The sequence below is a fragment of the Candoia aspera genome, chromosome 5 (genome assembly GCF_035149785.1).
Source record: "Candoia aspera isolate rCanAsp1 chromosome 5, rCanAsp1.hap2, whole genome shotgun sequence".
NCBI lineage: Eukaryota > Metazoa > Chordata > Lepidosauria > Squamata > Boidae > Candoia > Candoia aspera.
This window is the reverse complement of record NC_086157.1, coordinates 33987721-34000804: the sequence shown is the minus strand read 5'-3', so window position 1 is coordinate 34000804 and position 13084 is coordinate 33987721. Positions and strand designations below refer to the sequence as shown.

Below are 13084 nucleotides of genomic sequence, written 5' to 3'. Positions count from 1 at the left end.
GATTTGTCATTGCTCTTCTCCCAAGGATTAAGCGTCTTCTGATTTCCTGACTGCAGTCAGCATCTGCAGTAATCTTCGCACCTAGAAATACAAAGTCTTTCACTGCTTCTACATTTCCTCCCTCTATTTGCCAGTTATCAATCAAGCTGGTTGCCATAATCTTGGTTTTTTTGAGGTTTAGCTGCAAGCCAGCTTTTGCACTTTCTTCTTTCACCTTCATCATAAGGCTCCTCGGTTCCTCTTCGCTTTCAGCCATCAAAGTGGTATCATCTGCATATCTGAGATTGTTAATGTTTCTTCCAGCAATTTTAACTCCAGCCTTGGATTCCTCAAGCCCAACGTGTCGCATGATGTGTTCTGCGTACAAGTTGAATAGGTAGGGTGAGAGTATACAGCCCTGCCGTTCTCCTTTCCCAATCTTAAACCAGTCCGTTGTTCCGTGGTCTGTTCTTACTGTTGCTACTTGGTCGTTATACAGATTCTTCAGGAGGCAGACAAGATGACTTGGTATCCCCATACCACGAAGAACTTGCCACAATTTGTTATGGTCCACACAGTCAAAGGCTTTAGAATAGTCAATAAAACAGAAATAGATGTTTTTCTGAAACTCCCTGGCTTTTTCCATTATCCAGCGGATATTGGCAATTTGGTCCCTAGTTCCTCTGCCTTTTCTAAACCCAGCTTGTACATCTGGCAATTCCTGCTCCATGACCTGCTGAAGTCTACCTTGCAGGATCTTGAGCATTACCTTACTGGCATGTGAAATGAGTGCCACTGTTTGATAGTTTGAACATTCTTTCGTGTTTCCCTTTTTTGGTATGGGGATATAAGTTGATTTTTTCCAGTCTGATGGCCATTCTTGTGTTTTCCAAATTTGCTGGCATATAGCATGCATTACCTTGACAGCATCATCTTGCAAGATTTTGAACAGTTCAGCTGGGATGCCGTCGTCTCCTGCTGCCTTGTTATTAGCAATGCTTCTTAAGGCCCACTCAACCTCACTCTTCAAAGCTATCCCCGATATTGTTATTCTTCCTATACAGGTCTTCTGTATATTCTTGCCACCTTTTCTTGATCTCTTCTTCTTCTGTTAGGTCCTTGCCATCTTTCTTTTTGATCATACCCATTTTTGCCTGGAATTTACCTCCAATGTTTCTAATTTTCTGGAAGAGGTCTCTTGTCCTTCCTATTCTATTGTCTTCTTCCACTTCTGCGCATTGCTTGTTTAAAAATAATTCCTTATCTCTTCTGGCTAACCTCTGGAATTTTGCATTTAATTGGGCATATCTCCCCCTATCACTGTTGCCTTTTGCTTTCCTTCTTTCTTGGGCTACTTCTAGTGTCTCAGCAGACAGCCATTTTGCCTTCTTGGTTTTCTCTTTCTTTGGGATGTATTTTGTTGCCACCTCCTGAACAATGTTGCAAACTTCTGTCCATAGTTCTTCCGGGACCCTATCTACTAAGTCCAGTCCCTTAAATCTATTCTTCACCTCCACTGCATATTCCTTAGGAATATGAGTGAGCTCATATCTAGCTGATCTGTGGGTCTTCCCTAATCTCTTTAGTCTAAATTGTGCAAGAAGAAGTTTGTGATCAGAACTTCAGTCAGCTCCAGGTCTTGTTTTTACTGACTGTATAGATGTCCGCCACCTTTGGCTGAAAAGGATGTAGTCAAACTGATTTTGGTGTTGTCCATCTGGTGAAGTCCATGTATAAAGTCATCTCTGAGGTTGTTGGAAGAGAGTGTTTGTTATGCAGAGTGAGTTGTCTTGGCAAAATTCTATCAGCCTATGTCCTGCTTCATTTTGCTCTCCCAGGCCATGCTTACCTGTAATTCCAGGTGTCATTTGACTGCCCACCTTAGCATTCCAGTCTCCCATGATGAAAATAACATCTCTTTTAGGCGTGTTGTCCAGTAGGTGCTGCAGATCCTCATAGAACTGCTCTACTTCAGCTTCTTCAGCATCTGTGGTTGGGGCGTATATTTGGATCACTGTGATGTTAGATGGCTTGCCCTGAATTCGAACTGAGATCATTCTATCATTTTTTGGATTGTATCCAAGCACTGCTTTAGCCACTTTACTATTAATTATGAAGGCTACTCCATTTCTTCTGTGGTCCTCTTGTCCACAGTAGTAGATCTGGTGGTCATTTGATGTGAAATGGCCCATTCCAGTCCATTTCAGTTCACTGACGCCCAACATGTCTATCTTTAATCTTGACGTCTCACCAATAATCACATCCAATTTGCCCTGGCTCATAGATCTTACATTCCAGGTTCCAATGGTGTGTTGATCCTTAGAACATCGGATTTGCCATTCACCACCAGCACCGTCGGCCGCTAGCCGTCCTTTCGGCTTTGAGCTAGCTGCGTCCTCACGTCTGGGGCTAGTTGAACTCATCCTCTGTTCCTTCCCAGTAGCATTTTGACCATCTTCCGACCTGGGGGTCTCATCTTCCGATGGTATACCAACATATCTCTGGTTGTACTGATCCATTTAGTTTTCACGGCAAGAATACTGGGGTGGGTTGCCATTACCTTTCCCAGGGATTGCATTTAGTCTGACCTCTCTGTCATAACCTTCCCGTCTTGGGTGGCCCTTCACGGTTTAGCTCATGGCATCATTGAGGTGCTCAGGCTCCAGCACCATGACAAGGTAACGATCCTTTGCTGAAGATTGTTGGACCTACTAAATTTAAAATTCTATATCACATACATAGAAGGACAAGTCTTGCTGAAGAATAGTCAGCATGGTTTCTGATATGCTCTGTTAACATAGAGATATATTCCATTTCAGTCATTCTTCAGAGTTCTTTGAGAAGGAGACAAATATGTGAACAATAAAGATCCTTTAGTGACTGTTTGTTGGAACTTTTCAAAAAGCACTTAGCAAATTATTATGAAAGGCTGCTGAGTAGATCTTTTAGTTCTGAAGGAATCGTGTATTCTGTAACTAAAATAAGTATGTGTTCTGTAAGTATTCTATTTATCAATACCAGGAGGCAAACAGAAGGAATAAATAGTTATCTAAAGGAAAAGATGTTTATAAATGAACTTGAGGTGAGCAGTGAGGTGGCCAGATTTACTGATGATACCACAGAAAATTCCAGAAGCATTTTTTTCAAACAGGAAAATGCCAAGTGAAATACAATCAGCAGATTTTATCTCCATGTCATAGTCCACCATTATTCTTCAATATTTAGATATATGAAATACATTACTGTAATGATTTCATAAATTATCTACTTGGGGTTACAACTGTGGCCCCACAACAGGTTGTAACTACTGCTAAAATGTTTCCTATGTAGACATATGTGCTACACACACATACTTAGAGAAAGCCCTGGTTTAGATTTCTACCCATGTACATTTTTTCTACTTTGTTTTGTTTTCTTTCATGAAGAAAGAATTATTTGTATCTGAAAAGTCCTAGACATAAATCCGTGAAGAACAGATGTTTGGAAAACACTTCTGTTGTAGTTTCAAAAGCTGTGGAGATTTATAACGTTATAATGTCTCTACAGTATTTGTTAAGCTAGAGCAAACTGAACTACCAGGAGCAGATCATTTTTCATCTCCCTTCTAGTAGTTGAAAAAAGTCTTACTATCATCACTTCATGAGAACGTTAGGTGCTTCCTCAAAGAACTCTCATTCATTTTCCAATCAAAATTACAAATCCGTACAAACAAGAAAGGAATAAAGGTAATAGATAAAAAGAGAATTGTTTGATAAGAAAAGATTGTGCAAAAAGTAATTTCCTAATCCAAAAGTTAGTTTATAAACTGTGGGTTGGGATCCTCACTAAGGAAGCAAAAGTTAATAATAATAATGATAATGATAATAATAATAATAATAATAATAATTCCTGATCAAGCTTGTGCAGTTAATATAGGAATGCTGGAAAAACTCATCTGTGCTTTGTTCCTCAATTTGCCTACATAAGTCCACATTGGGCAGTTACTGGATTGTAAAATTTGAAAACTCCTGTGATTTGTAGATTAAAATGGCATTATTTAAAGTTACCCAACCCCAACCCCAATGTGATCATTAATTTTATTCATGGGAGGGACTGTTCACATACTTTTGGGAGACTGTGCTACTGCAAATTTTTGAGACTCACTGACGTAAGCATTTCAAATATAATTAATAATTTCCACAGCATACATCTGCAAAAGAGTATTTATTTTTATATGTCCTAAATCTTCTTAACAATTCATAGGCATAGTTCACACCACTTTAATTTAATTTAATTAATTTAATTAATTTAATTAATTTAATTAATTAAATTTAATTTTGGGACACAACCACTGCCTTGTAGCAGTGAATTGTTCTTCCTAAATATTCACTATTATAAGGCAATATTCTATCTTCCTAAGTGCAGTGCATACATTTGATAGAGAAAAATAAAATAACATATGTAACTATTTCTCCATTTTGTCCAATATTATCAAATACTATCTGGCAATATTCTACCAAGATTAAAGAAATATCCAGTTTTCTTTGCTCCAAGGGTGGTCACTTTGTGGACCAAACAAACTCCTTGAACATTGAATTATGATTCCAGTTAGGCTTGGTCCTGCTCAATGTAGTAGAAGAAAGAAATAGTAATATTCTACTAGGGCAGTGTTTCTCAACCTCAGCAACTTTAAGATGTGTAGACTTCAACTCCCAGAATTCTGTAGCCTGCATGAAATAGCTGAGGCTATAAAAAAAACAAAGTTGGGAAAAGCTCCAGGAACTGATGGTTTATCTGCCCTATATTACAGATGTTTGGAAGATCAGATTTTGTAACCTTTTTTGTTAAGCATTGACAAATTCTATTTTGGCAGGGTCTTTAATGCTGGACTCATGGAAAGAGGCTAATATTGCTTTAATACCAAAGGAAGGACAAGATCCCTGCATAGTTAAAAATTATAGACCAATATCATTTTTGAATAATGACTATAAAATATTTGCATTAGTGTTGGCAGAAAGAATGAAAAAGGTTTTACAAGAAATTATTCATCATGATCAATGTGGATTTTTACCAAAAAGACAGTTAAAAGATAACATAAGCGTGGTTTTGGATGTTATAGAATATCTACAATATCATAACACCAAGCAGCTCTTATCTTTTTAGATGCAGAAAAAGCCTTTGATAATCTGAATTGGAGTTTTACGTTTAAAATTTTGGAAATGATGGACTTTGGAGAATATCTTATTCAAGGAATTAAGGCAATTTATACACCACAAAAGGCAAACATTATTGTGAATGATGAATTAACTGAATCCTGCCAGATACAAAAAGGAACAAGACAAGGATGTCCTCTATTACCTTTGCTATTCATTTTGGTACTGGAAGTTCTAAACAGAGACATTAGAAGCAATGAACAAATAAAGGGTTTAAAGATCAAACAAGAGTTCAAATTAAGGGCTTTTGCCGATGATTTAGTCTTGATATTACAGGATCCCTTGGATACTGCAGAACATCTGATGAAGAAACTGAAAGACTTTGGGTCATTGGCGGGTCTCAAAGTAAATAAACAAAAAACTAAAACATTAACTAAAAACATGACCCTGTTTAACCAAGATTCATTGATGGCTAAGATGGGATTTCAGATTGAAAAAAGGTCAGGTATTTGGGAGTAATTTTATCAGCTAAGAATAGTATGTTATTTCAGAATAATTATGTGAAAATTTGGAATGATGTGAAAAAAGATTTGATAAGATGGGGGAAATTGCAACTGTCTCTCATGGGATGAATATCTGTGATTAAGGTGAATGTTTTGCCTAGGATGTTGTTTCTTTTTCAGACTCTACCAATTTTGTCAACAGATTTACCATTTAAAGAATGGCAGAGAGATATTTCAAAATTTATTTGGCAAGGCAAGAAACCAATAATCAAATATAAATTGCTACAAGATGCCAAAGAATGAGGAGGTTTGGGCCTGCCTACTTTGTAATTGTATTTTGATGCCTGTTGTTTGCTTTGGATGGAGGAATGGATTACTTTGGAGAACAGGAGATTATTACAGGTTGAAGGACATGAACTAAGATTAGGATGGCATGCCTATCTGTGGTATAATAAAGTTAATAAGGATTTTAAGAATCATTTTGTTAGGAATGCCATACTGAGAATCTGGAATAAATATTAAGTAAGATTGTCTGCAAATGTACCACTATGGTTGTCACTTCAAGAAGCATTTGTTAGAAGAGAAAATGGGAGGAACAAGCTGGTTAAAATATAAAGATTTCTTAAAGTTTGAAGAGGGTGAACCAAAAATTAAAACAAGGGAAATGTTAAGAGTCGGATGGGTTTACATGCCATTGGTTCACCTATGTACAATTGGTAGAACATTTTAAACTAGATAAAAAGAATTATGAATTTGTTAAAGAAATAACTCAGCCTGAAATGGATCTTTGTACAAATGGTGACCATGTCATTACTAAGATGTAAAAGATTTTGTTACAGATGAATACGGAGGATGAACAAGTCAAGGACTGTATGATTAAATCAGCTAAGAATTTTGGATATAGTATCATGTTGGAACAATGGGAAGACATGTGGACAAAAGGTTTGAAATTTATGTTGAACTATAATTTAAAAGAAAATTTTTATAAGATGATGTACCATTGGTATATAACTCCTGATAAGCTGTCAAAAACGTATAATAGTGTAACTAACGTTTGTTGGAAATGTTTACAGGGTGAAGGAACCTATTATCATCTCTGGTGGATCTGAGAGAAGGCTAAAAAGTTCTAGGATCAAATATGTGCTAATATTCAAAAGATTCTTAAAGTAAATATATACAGTATATAAAAAACCAGAACTTTTTCTTCTGGAGAAGGAGAAGGACTTAGAGAAACAACATGGAATTTTGCTGTTATACATGATTACGGTGGCTAGACTGTTATATGCACAATGATGGAAAGATCCACAAATACCTACGGTTGAAGATTGGATTGTTAAATTAATGGACTTGGCTCAAATGGCTAAATTAACAGTTTTAATAAGAGAACATTCTGTTTCTGGATCTATATTTACTTGGCAACCACTTTTAGAGTACTTGCTTGTAATAGAAAAAAAATGATGTTTTGATTTTGGGTTTTAGTGATTAAATGGTTTGTTGTAATAGAAATAATACTATGATAGGTTAATCAATTGTAAGAGATTAGATTTGTAAATTTACCTGTATCTGTATCGGAGAAAGTGGAAGTCACTTTCCACTTCTCCTTTCTGTCTATTTGCAATTTTATAGTTTTTTTTCTTTTTTCTTTAGTTCTATTTTCTAGCTTTTCTATATTTTCTATTTTGTATTTTAGCTGTACTTTGAAAACTAATACAGTTAATAAACCCAAATAAAGAGAGAAACACTGTACTAGGGCAATAAGAAATCCCTTACAGTCATTAAATACTTCCCCATGTCTCAAACTGAAGGTTCTCCATTTGCAAAGGGAGAATCAGTGGGCAAGGGAGCCCAAGACATTGTCCCTGTCTGAGTTGAAGGTCAAGATGCTGTTCCCTGGTTTAAGAATTGAATTTTATGTCAAAAATGATGACTGGAAAACTGTTGTATCCCTACATCTAAGGAGAGCAGGCTAGTTCAGGCTGACCCAGTGCCTTGAAGCTGTGAGGCTCTGAATGGGGAGGAACTGGTTCCAACTCAACCCTAGCAAGATAGAGTGGCTTTGGGTTTTTGCCCCCCTCCCTGGATATGGTGTATTATCTTTGACTTTCAACAGGGTAGCACTTCTCCAGACAGAGATCATTGTTTGACAGTGGTGCACAATTTGGAAGACCTCCTGGAATTGCAGCTTCTGCCTGAGGAGCAGGTGGAGGTGGTGGGGGGAGCTTTGCACAGATATGTCTTGTGTGCCAATTACACCCATTCCTGGACTGGTCACTTCCCAGTAGGACTTTTGCAATGTGCTCTACCTGGGGCTGCTCTTGAAGACTGGGTTTAAAGGGTGTCAAATGAAAACTCTTAATCTCCTGAGGTTGTGCATTATTATCTCAATAATTAACCAGTGTAATTGAATTCTGCACACATTTCATTTTCATCCTACCTCCCCCCATCCCCTACCTACACATTTTCAAAATGAGGAGTAAAGGAAGGCAATCGGGCAACAGAAAAGAATTACTGAGACATTATCCAGGGGTTCACAATCTAAATGGACGAGTGAGAAGCAAAATAAAGAATATGGTTGCTAGGAAATATCAAGTTGGTTTGGAAAAAAGTTCCTTTTGTGCTTGGCTCAGAAAAAAGAGTCACATTTACCAAAAAATTGAACAAATGTTCCAATTATTGTTGATTGCTGCATTTGGCCACCAACCATCCCTTACAATGGTGTAAACGGTTATAGTCATTAACTGGAAAAATATATTGTACTAACAGGGCATGACTAACTCAGAAAATATAAATGCTTATAGTTGGCAATAGACTGACATCAACATGTGATCATTCTTCTAGATACTTTGGAATTCTTTCAGTCATTTACAAGATCTCTATTTATCTCCCTCTCCCTTTCTTACTCACATAACCACAAACACAAAGGTTTGATTCATACATTATGCAGCTAAGCCATAATGTGGTTTGCTTAGGTTTAGCTGTGAATGTGATGTGTGAACACTGTCAAACAATAATCTTGATTTAAGCAATACAATAATATGATATAGGCCAGGTTAGGGTAAAACTCTGCTAATGTCTGAGGTTTTGTCTATTTCTCATCTCTATCTCCTTTTGGTGAGACAGATAAAAATTCAAGAGAGATCAAAGGATATCAAAAAATTATTCTGTTCGTAGTCACCAACTTGGTCAGAGGCTTCTAGAAAGATCTCAGGAGCATTAGTTCTTCCTTCTTCCTCTTTACACACTTTGCTTCCTTCCCCCATAAAGAAAAAAAAAAGACCAAACACATCAAGGATTGGTCAGTTCTACACAGCAGGAAAAAAGGGACCTCATTTTAAAAACTCCTAACCCTACTATCTTTTGAGGGTGTGGGTGGTTTTATAAATCTGTGGTGATTTATTCAATCTGGTAGAATGCAGGCCAGCTCACACTGGGTTATTTAACCTCGAGAATGCTTAGAATGTGTGCTATTCCTTCTAATGCAATAAATTAAGAGTCCTAGTTTTGATCAGCAGTGAGAGCTTGGGATGGGGCACAGACTTTTTCTAAGGCTGTGAATGACAATTTGCTCTTTCTTAAGTTCACTGTTGAGTTTCAAACTATAGGAGAGAATCCAGTCTCTCCATCTAAAAGTATCACTAAGTTGTGTCTGCACATTAGTTTAGTTTAGATTAGAAGACATAGTAAATATCAAAGCAAACTATTTTAAGACCATTTTTGAAAGCATACCGCTTTATAAAATATTGTTGATGTTATAATTATTTTGCATTTAAATAAATCTCCTTGTAAATACTAGAAAAATTAGGAAAGATACTGTAGCAGTTTGTTCTATCCCAAGGATATAATCCAGCAGAAGTAAATTGTGACAATACATAATGACAATACATAATTGAGATCAATGGGAGGAAATGCACTGATTAAATTTTTAAATCAGTAAAAATTATTTTTTACTGATTTAAATGGGGCATGAAGTCCTGATAAATCGAATTTCAAACCTTCCAGCTCTCCTAAACATGTGTAAAATTTATCTTACTTCATGGGTGGCTACTAGAGAACTGTAATGAATGATAAACCAAATAATACATTTGTTTTAACAGCCTCTAGAGATGATTTTGAATGGCATGTGCAGTGATCCAAGGATATTCTGAATAAAAAGGAAAGTGGGAAATGCAGTGGGAATGACCTACTAGGGTGGAAAGGAATACAAATCACTTTGGATACATGCTTAACAAGGGTGTAAATATGTAAATAACTCACAAGACTTGGAAATGGGTGTTGACTGTAATGTAAATCTTGCATGTTCCACAGAAGAAACAGTATAGCTGTCCAAGTTTCAATGGAAAGAAAACTGAATTTGAGTGTTCCATTCTCATATGATAAAATATGAATTAGAATGCTATATTTCTTCCAGTGTGTAATATGGAGATCATGAGAATGCATAATCAGACACCCTTTGTTTTCTGTGCTTCTGTAACTAGAAAACTACTAGGGTTCTTCGTTGCTGTAGGAAGCAGGATCTATTCCCAGGAAGACACATAAACCAAGATGTCATTTGTTTCTGATCTTCTCTGGGGCTTACCCAGCATAGCATCTCCCAGCAAAAACAGTCTGAATGCACAACTGACATGCTGATGTAGCCCTTGGCTAACTTGTTACACACAGAAGAGAGCAAATTCTCTGAGGATAAAGAAGAAGCACAGCTCCTGCCCTATCCCCAGCTCCCGGCTGGAGTTAAAAAAGGGCAATCTTTCCCTATTTGAATTATCTCGGACACCGTTAGGGTTCTCCTGTCCTGTCCAATCTCACAGCACAGCCTTTGTTAATTACAGCAAAGCCTCCAAGGGTTCATTGATTGGTTCAAAGATTCTTCGGGACAAAAAAGGGAGGTTTACTTACAGGCAGATAATTAGTAGCAGCCTCTGGAGTTGGGATGGAGAATCACATCCATTTATAAATGGGTAACCGGGTGCTCTGCTGGAAGAGAAGGGGTGTGCGGCACTCCAGGGAATCCTTGTGTCGGTGCACACAGCCCTTTGGATTCCTGTTCGGCCGTCTGTGTGGTGTGGAAGCAGGCGTCTGCCTTCACAGCCTAGTGAAAAACCCCTGTGTATCATTTTACCATATAAGGAGACAAAAGCACAGAGACACTCACTCTCTGTGCTCAGCGCAGCTGGCACTATCAGAAGGAGCCGATCCTCTCCACACCTACCTCTCCCAAGTCATTACCTTGCCTTTTATCAGTTCCATCCCGTGGTGCTTTCAATCATCATCATCGTCACCATCATCAGGCTCCCCACTCCTGTATTTGTTTCCTTGTGGCACATCTGGCTCAGAATTTGAAATCTTCCTTCTCAGGAATACCCCAATTTAAGCAAGGGCAGTTTGCATCAGAAAGAGAGCGAGAAGTTCACAGATTAAGCCTCTGAATATTTGCTTACACATCCACACCCTCTTCTGTATTAGTCTTACGCCTCTTCACCTAGTTAAGGTCATAAACAAGAGGATGATGATACCAGATTGCACATTCAATGTGAAGTAACTTATTATCTAGAGCAGCCTTCCTTCATCCAGATATGAAGGCACCAAGTTGGAGAAAAGTGGTGGACAGCAAGGGTGGTCAAGGGAGACAAGTTCCAGAATTCAGTGGCATGGGAAGCTACCTCCTTTCCTTTCCTTTCCTTTCCTTTCCTTTCTTCTTTTTTACATTTGTTAAACCTCACAATAGCTGAAGCTGTCTGGTGCTTTACAATAAACACACCAAAGAAGAAAAAAATAAATAATATAATTCAAGTTAAAACATATCTAATAGAATCAAATAACATGCAAGATAAAGACACCATAAAACTAGGCAGCAGCAAGGTGGTAGTCAAACTGTAAAACAATATGAATTAAAATATGCAAATGATCAAAGTACTGTATGGTTAAAAAACCTGGGAAATACTGAGGGCTTTTCCCCATTATAGGGTTATACTGCTTTCCATTCATCACTGAGTTGGCAGGTAGGTCAGCATGACATTTTTTGTCGCCATTGTCCATTCCAATTCTTCCTCTACTGTGTCTTTTCCCAGGCAGGGCCAGTGATCTGACTTCCCTCCAAGCTAATACGTGAGAACTATCCTATCCAGCTCGAGGCTGCCCCTGGATAGTGTAGGAATAAGTGGGGTGGGGAAGACTGCTTAAATACGGCTACAACTAAGGACAGCTTAAGCCTATCTCACTCAGGGACTGGGGATAAGATGAAGGCAATATCTCATTGCCAGGACATCTTGTGTTGTGATTAGGTGCAAGTGGAGATGCAGCTAACTCAGACAATACACCTATCTCATTTCTACCAGCACCTTTGCCATTCCTGCTGTTTGAGGAACCAACAATTCAAACTAAGATCTACTACACACAAAGCATGTGTGGTACTACTGAGTCACTTATGGATATAATGCAAGCTAGGGCACCCTAGCTAACAATCTCAATTTGAGCATCATATCCATAGTAGGGCCTCTTTACTACCAAGCCACTGTAACAAGAACAAATTCACCATATCCTCACACAATTCTCAGGATCTGCTAGACAACAAGTGTGACAGTAAAAGTTCATCACAAACTAAAATGTATATAACTGAAACAAGTAATATGCAGTCATAAAAATACATTGTTCAAGTGTGATGGGGCAAGGGGGGCAAATTCAGTGATATTATCATGTAAGAACTGTAACTGATGTACTTGCATCATATGTCATGACACAAATATGTAATTGCTGCATTGGAGTGACATCATCATATGTGTTGGCATTTTGGCATCATTGTGTGTTTTACAGACTCTGCTGCTTGTTTACATTCTGCTTTGATCCAGCTCCTTGAACCAGATGAGTTTCACACAAGCTGTGTAAGGCAGAAGTGCTGCTTTAATCAGACATTAAAGTATCAGACCAGAAATTCCCCAGCCAGCCATGCTGGGAATTGAAGTTGAATTCTGGGAGTTGAATTCCACACATCTTAAAGCTGCCAAGGTTGAGAAAGACTGCTTTACTACCTGCTTCTGTAGTGGGGGATCCTCACAAGGTCCTCTCCTACCAATCTTAACAGCTGGACAGGTTCATGATGGGACAGGTGGTTCCTTAGTATCCACATTTTAACTTATGCCCAAGAGGCATCTAAAGTCACCCCAGATCTTGGCAACAAATTCTAGACTTTGCACCAAGGCAAGGAAGGATATGGGGACTAGAGGCAATATTAGGTTGTTTTCTGGGCAATATTAGTGTCACCAGGATGACAAGTAAGGTGAATGAACATATAGTATTCTGGTGGTGTGGTAACATCTCCAGGCATCTCATGGTACTCAACTATTGCTTTTTAATGAAGGCTTTAATGGAATACAGCAGACTTTGTACACTAGTGGGAGCACTGCATTTAGGATATGAAGGGGGGGAGTGGAACAACATCAGTTAGCAGAAGATCTGAACAAGGTAATTAAAATCCAT

At 38.0% G+C, this 13084-nt stretch overlaps 1 protein-coding gene across 2 annotated transcripts in view; it reads right to left on the bottom strand.

Annotated features, from left to right (window-relative positions):
- Nucleotides 1-11010, bottom strand: part of FHL2 (four and a half LIM domains 2) — a 32053-nt gene extending 21043 nt beyond the window's left edge. Inside the window, exons 1-2 of one of the 2 annotated variants that reach the window (XM_063304927.1) lie at nt 10821-11010; nt 10508-10700 (exon numbers count right to left, since the gene is read on the bottom strand). The gene's annotated coding sequence lies outside the window, so the exon portion shown is untranslated. Of the gene's footprint in view, nt 1-10507; nt 10744-10820 lie in introns of those variants that run through there. The other variant, XM_063304928.1, reaches the window with a different exon arrangement.
- Nucleotides 11011-13084: the final 2074 nt, after the last annotated feature.